The 7,908-nt window shown below is 40.4% G+C and overlaps 1 non-coding gene across 1 annotated transcript in view; it reads right to left on the reverse strand.

The window, feature by feature from the left end:
* Positions 1 to 2,774: 2,774 nt before the first annotated feature.
* The window catches only part of LOC101850253, a 6,056-nt gene continuing 922 nt past the window's right edge, over positions 2,775 to 7,908 (reverse strand). The window contains exons 2-3 of the transcript XR_004858635.1: positions 7,252 to 7,288; positions 2,775 to 3,022 (exon numbers count right to left, since the gene is read on the reverse strand). This is a non-coding gene — a transcript (uncharacterized LOC101850253). The remainder of the gene's footprint in view (positions 3,023 to 7,251; positions 7,289 to 7,908) is intronic.

The raw sequence follows: 7,908 nt of genomic DNA on the forward strand, positions 1-7,908 counted from the left end.
ATAATAATAACAATAATAATAAATGATACTGATAACAATAATAGATAGCATTTGTATAGTGCAAATTCCCACTCAACAGCACGTTCTATACGCTACAGTCTTTACTATGACCCCAGAAAACCTGAAAGCATTCTGAAACAATCTCAACTTCTTTGAAAGCATACAGTGCAAGTTGCCATTTAATTTTATAGGTGCTAAAACACTAAAACGCTGTTCAAGAGGCTGACCTGTCTCATTTAACGTCCAAATCCGTGAGGATCGAGCCATAAAAAATATATAGGTGAATAGCCTTGAAATATTCCCAAACAATCACATTTCAAAAACGCCACTTTGGGGTTTCGAATTATAGTGCGGTCAGAAATTCGTGTTGCAACTTATTGTCAGATATTTCCTTAACTATTGAACATAGACTCTTCAGCTTTTGCACTATGACTAGTATCAATTTGTCTTTACTTGTCAACATTTTTGTAAAAACGTGTCAGCTGTATTCTAGAAAATTCCTTGATAAATACTAATTTAAAATCAAAGTGGGTTATTTCTACAGATTTTTAAATGCTTACAGTTTTGTCAATATCGCTCTGAAAAGAATGTCCATCTTTTTATTTTCTAATCGTAACATTATGCTTATTAAACGCATGACTGGAGAACTTTTAGTGCGAAAAACGTGCTCACTATAAAGTTAATTTCTTGTAACGAGTTTTGCCACTAAAAAGTGTCGTTGTGAGCTGTGATCCTACGCCATATGCGTATGCAAAATGTGTTTTAGAAGCATGAGGGACTGTGAACGGAGATTTTAGTATTTTATATAAATTTATAGAGAAAATTCTTTTTAATCTAGCCTCAAATGTTGTGAAAAAGTATGCTTACGTTGAGACAAATTTATGCTAGCTGCTGTGCAAAGTATGGGTGACACTGACTCCCCCGTTAATGGGGTATTTGAGCATGGGTTGCGCCATGAATTTGTTCCCGCACTAGAGTGCCGTTTGCAAAAAAGTCCAGCTTGATACAAACATTACAAACAATATGCCCAATATGTTGTAGCTCTATTGCAAAATAAGAGATTATCTTGAAAGTAGAATGAGTTTACATTTTCTGGTTGATAAGCAAGCAATAATGATATGACAAGTGTGTCTCGGCGAAGTGGAATCAGGCGCTCGTCAATTTTTGGCGATAATATGGATTTATTGGTACCACTTTAAGCTTGTTTACTAATTTTGTCGTGCTTTTGATTTTATTTATTTTAATCCATCTGTCTTAAATAGAAGTCGATATATTTGCAAGTGAAGGAAGAGGAGCCAGAGGTAGAATTATTAAGCGAGAAAATGGCTGCCAAATTTTGGTGACTTACAAAGCTTGAGTGTCCTTGAAAGTTGGAAGTTTACATTTTTTGTTCCCTTGATCAAAGTATTCTGGAGTATGTTTTTAAACGAATGTATAATGCGTTGAGTAAAAAATAATTCAATAAAGAAAGAAAGAAAGAAAGAAAGAAAGAAAGAAAGAAAGAAAGAAAGAAAGAAAGAAAGAAAGAAAGAAAGAAAGAAGCACAAATTGCCCAACGCCAGGCAAATGCTAATTTCTTTGATTTCTTTATTTTGACAGGCGCCTGATTTCACCATGATGCCAAGACAAACAAATGCTACATAATAGTCCATGCAGAATCCTGCAGTTTTGATACAAACGACGGGAAGTGGCGCTATATAGTCGGTCACCATCCCCTAGTTGCCATGCAAGAAGGCTGAATCACTGATCCTTCACTTTAGGCTGGTTGAAGATAATTGGCAGACTGAGTCCAGCATCTATGATGTTGTTATCCCCGGTGATGAGTCTTGCAGCATCTGACGCGTAGAACGCGATTATCTCGGCGACGTCTTCAGACTCTCCATAAATGCCAAGGGGAGAGTAGGCTGCGCCGGCTTCGAGGTACTGGGCAATGTAAAGAAGTAGAGGGAAGGGGTGGGGGGGAGCAAAGAATAAATAAAGGGGGTGGGTTGACGAAAATATAACAAACTTGAAAATTGAATGTACGTTATTAACCCTTACGCTGCCTCGTCTAAGACTGCGACATACGCCGGTTGGTGAGAGTGTACAGCAAGTCTGGTACAGAGGAGGTTAACAACATTAGTCGTGCTTCAACTGCCCCCCCCCCCCCCCCCCACTCGTTGACCTCCGTTTTCCCTACCCAACCTTTTAAGCTAATAATGCCATACACGGACAGCAGTATCGTCCTACACAATGCTAGCTTTTCAACATCTCATTCGACAACGTCTACTAACTCCACCCAAAGGAAGATCCAATTTCCATTATCTCTACATATTATATTTATGAAAGTCCGTCACTTTGGCCGCCTAAAACTTCAGAGCCACTTAACTTTCGAATTTGATCAAATTAATGGTGGTTCAGAATTATTTAAAGGGTGCACAGTTTCAACGAGTAGCCTGAAGTTACTGCAGCTTAATTTTCTTTTTTTCATAAGTTTCGTTTAGACCTAATCTTGGGAAAGTCCGTCTTCTAAGACACCATTGTAAATAAGTGAGGTTTCCTTTCACTAGCCGTGCGCACCGTTTCCACACCTTTAAAATTACAGAGTGTACAACCACGAAAGCAGAATAGAGAATCAATCTATACATCTATTATATTTATTATTTATATTATTCTGTAGTGCTTACTCCAGTACAGTGTAGCTCTACGAGCTTTAGCTCAAGTAATTTTATGATGATCCCGATGATGAAACTTTCGTCAGTTTTGAAAATACTGAATATTTCTTACATAAACTTCATACCGAAATATACGAATTTTTAGCTACTGTAAAAACTTGATGATGATGATGATGATGATGATGATGATGATGATGATGATGATGATGATGATAATTTGTAAAAAAACTATTCCAGTATTTAAATCATAACGCTTAAATGTTCTACTTTAGATGACTTTAGATAACTTATTAATACTATGTACCTGGGCTGCACCCGGGAATTCTGGTCGGTCTCGCAAAAAAAGTGGCGTCTTGATGGGGCCGGGGCTAAGATAAAACAGTTTTAGTTAGTTTTTAGTTTAGTAGGGTTTTTTTCGGCGCTTACAACTGCATAAGGTCATATGAGCGCCTGAAGATTAGAGGTGTCACAAGAGAGTAACAAACATAAAAAAGATTAAGGGGAGATAAGCACGATAGATGTTTGATAGGGAAGAATCATAATAATAATAATTGCATTTATATAGCGCATATCCATGTTCAAGAGCTTGCTCTATGCGCTTTACAACTATTATTACCCCAGCAGACCCTCTGAGAACACTCAGAAATATTCTCATCTTCCGCGGAAACATACAGCGCAAGCTGCGGATTTCACGCGATCAAACACTAACAAACTGACAAGATCTTTCACTGTCTATAGCTGGGTACCCATTTCCACCTGGGTGAAGTGAGAAAAATTTGTGCAAAGTACCTTTCCCAAGGACACAACGTCGGGTCCCTGACGGGATTCGAACCCACGACCTTACGGTTGCGAGTCCGAGAGCCTAACCACTAGGCCACCGACGTCACCCACAAACAGTTTTAGACCCTATAAGAGTTTTGCCGCTTTTGCAATGCAGTAAGGTCACATATTATAAGCGTACGTGTCGAAGATAAGAAGTATTACAAGACAGTACCAAACACAAAATGAAGGAGTGGAGATTAGGGCGATAGCTGTTTGATGTGAAAGAAGGACGAAACCACACACCAGAACACCTGTCAACTACCGACACAATATTAGACCACTGTGTTTGAGGCAGCTGCATAACAGAGAGAGTTTTGGATTGGAACCCATAGGGCAAGAGGTCAAGGGGAAGACCTTGTGGAACCTGGAGAAGAATCACAAAAATCGATGTACTGAAAAGTGGGAAGACATGGAATAACACCAAGAGGCTTTGTCCGTGGCCTATACCCTGGTGCAGGGTGAGAAAGGCATTGATGATGTGTTTGGGTTTGATCATAGTTTTTCGGCGCTTGCAACTGCATACAATCGTATGAGCGCTCAGGACACAGGTTGGTTATTTCCACGTTAGTTCACAGAACGGCTTGTTTTAACTTTTTAAGTCGGAATGGTTGAAGTGTTTAAAAAATACAAAGGAAACATTCAGTCTTAAAAACAGCAATTTACATTTTAAAACAAGTTTGGCATGGTATTGTGGAGCTTGTTGCTTGTTTGCTGGCTCGCGTTCCTCCCACAGCCGCCAGGGGGCTCTTGTGACCTTGAGGTTAAGGTGTTGGCCTCTCATTCAAAGGTCCCGGGTTCGAATCCGGGTAGCGACCGAAAATTTTCTTCTCTAAAATTGTCTCCTTTCACCTCCTTTCCTGCTCTCTCGCAATGTTCTGTTGTCTGCTTTAGTTTCCACTTTCTGCCCCCACCCCCTCACCTCCTTTGCCCCCTCCTCTGGGCTCCTCACTCTTTCTGCAGCCTTTCTACTGCTACTCCTTGGCTCCTCCTTACTGCTGTCTTTCTGCCACACCCCTGATCTTCTGGTAGGAAAGATCTACACCTAGCCTTCTCGGACAAGGGCGAAAAATCTCGGAGGGCCCGCTTGCAAGTTGCTCACGTTAAAGATCCCTTGGTGGTCTAAAGTCTATAAGAGTAGGATTCGGCCGCCACCCTGGCAAAATTCAAAATTTCATACCAACTGAAAACATTAGGTGTGTCCCGCGCGCTCATATGACCATAATAATATGCAGTTGCGAGCGCCGTAAAACACTTTACAAAATACAAAAACAACACAGCCGCTAGGAGGTATAGTATTTGTCCTTATTTGTAGTCATGAAAAGTGAAGGAATGAATCATCAACTATGTTTAAACAATTTTAGGTTTGAGGAGTGTGAAATTGGTGAGGGAAGAAAGGCAAGACAAAGAATTGGAAAGAATGAGAAACTCTGCAGACCAAAAAAGGTAGACCTCGGAGAGAAGCTTCCTCTTCTAGGTGTAGGTTTGTGGACAGGGCAGATGTGTTCTACAGATGTGTCTGATTGTGGCGTCGGGGGCTTAGTGGTTAGGCTCTCGGACCCGCAACTGTAAGGTCGTGGGTTCGAATCCCGTCAGGGGCCCGACGTTGTGTCCTTGGGAAAAGCACTTTACACGAATTTTCCTCACTTCACCCAGATGGAAATGGGTACCCGGCTATAGACAGCGAAAGATCTTGTCAGTTTGTTAGTGTTTGAGCGCTGAATCAGCTGCTTGCATTGTATGCTTCCCGGGAAGCTGAGAATGTTTCGGGGTGTTCTATGGTCTGCTGGGGTAATAATATAGTGTAAAGCGCATAGAGCCTGCTGTTGAGTGGGGACATGCGCTATACAAATGCTATTTATTATTATTATTATTATTTAGAGCCATTGGTGGAGATCATCTCTTTGTTTGAGTGTTGTTGTCTTCTTTAATGCAGCTATGAATGTTTGTTGTGTCTGTGCATGATTTATTGTATGCTATTGTTAGGGCTAAGTTCATTTTTGCCGTGGCGAGGTGCCACAGAGGGAGGTAGCGAAAAAGAAATAATTGCTCTGTAGATCTACTTTTTAAAAAGATTTTATGTTTTCACAGTCCTCAAGGACTTTGATTCCCAAAGGTTTGAAAATGTCGTTGGCTTGCATCTGTTTTCATGTCAAGACAAGTTTTAAAAACAATTGTGGAACCTGGAGAAGAGTCACGGAAAAGGATGTACAGAAAAGTGGGGAGACATGGACTGACACCAAGCGACTAGTCCAGGATAGGGAAAGATTGAATGTGTTTCTTCATGGCCTATATCCTGATCCAGAGTGAGATAAGCAATGGTGATGATGATGATGATGATGATGATATTGAAAAAATCAACCGACATGTTTGAAAAGTACAGAGTTTTTGACATTTCAATCGACATTGAGGGAAACGCAAAACTTTGCGACTTTTTAAAAATCCATCATATGTGAGGCAGCGTGGTGGAATCAGGCTCTCGTCAATTTTTGGGCATGTAGAGTTATTGGTATCATCTTAAAGCTTGTTGACTTGTTATTATTTGGATGAAAAAAAATATCCATTTATCCTGAATACAATTCGAGATATTTGCAAATGAAGGAGGTGGGGGTCACCTGTTTTCAGAGGTAAAATTAATGAGAAAATGGCGGCCAAAGATTAGTCATTCCCTTATTTGAAGAGTGCAAGGTAACTGAAAATTTACATATTTTATGCCTTTAATCAACCTTTTTCAGAAAAATCCACACAGAAATGAGTTCTTTAATGGGCATGAAAGGTGTTGAGCCAAAAAACAAAAATTTGATAAAAATTAACAAACATGTGGAAAAATGCAAGTTTCTTCAATTTGATTATTTTGACAAGAGCCTGATTCCACCACGCTGCCTCACATATTGTTCCTTTTAAAATTGCAACTAGTGATGAGCAAATGTATACAAAATTGGTATTTCCAGTTTAACTCAGGGAGGTTATAGCTATTTAAATCTCCAGGTGTTAACTATTTTCTCCCTACAAGCTCCAATAGGCCACTGAAAAATATTTGAATGACCCTGCGACATGCTTCTGGGTCGATTCTTTGGACCTCCTGTTCAACATCGCGATTCAATTGTTAGATTCTTTGTGGCTTGTTTCGGCAGACTCTGTCAAATAACCCCATCGGTAATATTTGAAGGGCTCAAGTTGGGGCCAGGGGGTCGGGAGGGAGAGTCATTCACTTGTAAACTTTGGGCTTATAATGCTTTCCCTTAATCGTTCTTACAGCCACATAAGGGCCACTCTTGACATATTGGGTGTGGTCCAAGGCATCCAAAAATAATAAATAAAGAATAAATCTTAGTGCGTTAGTTCCAGTATCCACGGTAACCAAAATAATGGAGGAGAGATTTAAAAGCTCTCCAAAACAACCCATGTTCAGAGCTTCTCGGGAGAGAGTTGAGCCAGGGCCATCCTATCAGTAATTTAGCATGGCACCAACTGAGCTAACGGCGTGCCCTATTTGCTTTGATACCGGGAGGAATTGGACACTTGTACATCGTTGTCTTAAGAAAGCCCAGCGGAAACATCACAAGACAGTCTCTGCAGTGGAACCCACAAGGAGCTCGAGGCAGGGGTAGGCCACAGGAAATATGGAGGAGATGCGTGGAAAGGGAAAAGAGATGAAGCTCACTTGGAATGAGCTTGGAAGGATGGCTCAGGACATAGATAAATGGAAGGAGCTTGTATGTGGCCTATACCCTGCCAGGGGTGAAATGCATTGATGATGATGACATCGTTGTCTTACCTGACAGTGTTCACTCGCATTCCATCTCCACCAAACTCTGAAAGGCAAGTAGAAAAAACACGTTACGCTCAATCATACAGAAAGAAAGTTTTAGTTAATTAAGAAATATGAGTTTTATCCTGGCAGAAAACGTCGTTTCAAAAGACAAAAAGTAAATATTTGCCCTCTATTTGGAACTCACTTGACCTAGTACACATTGCCAGGGTCTCCATTCTTTGTCGGGCTCTGGGAGATTATATTCTACTAGCTGGGCTCCCTTTCGATGAAAGGAATGATCGGTGCTTTAATATCAACTAAAAGTCATTGGCCTACTATATTTACACTGTACTGGAATGGGGCAATAAATCTTGAGAGATGCAAAAAATTATAAGATCTAATGCGCCTCGCGAAATATCACTTCCGGATTTTCTAAAATTACATTTGCCCGCGCAAATACGTTATTTACAGTCCGATCCTCACATCGAAAAAATATGTGATGGAGACAGACCTGGGGCCACTGGAGAACATTATATATTAGAAAAATGTGGCTTAGGACGGGTTTCTTTAACTGAACCGTCGAGTTTTTATTGTGACTTCCAAGAAGAAGAAGAAGAAGAAGAAGAAGAAGAAGAAGAAGAAGAAGAAGAAGAAGAAGAAGAAGAAGAAGAAGAAGAAGAA

This window comes from Aplysia californica, unplaced genomic scaffold (assembly GCF_000002075.1).
Source record: "Aplysia californica isolate F4 #8 unplaced genomic scaffold, AplCal3.0 scaffold00242, whole genome shotgun sequence".
NCBI lineage: Eukaryota > Metazoa > Mollusca > Gastropoda > Aplysiida > Aplysiidae > Aplysia > Aplysia californica.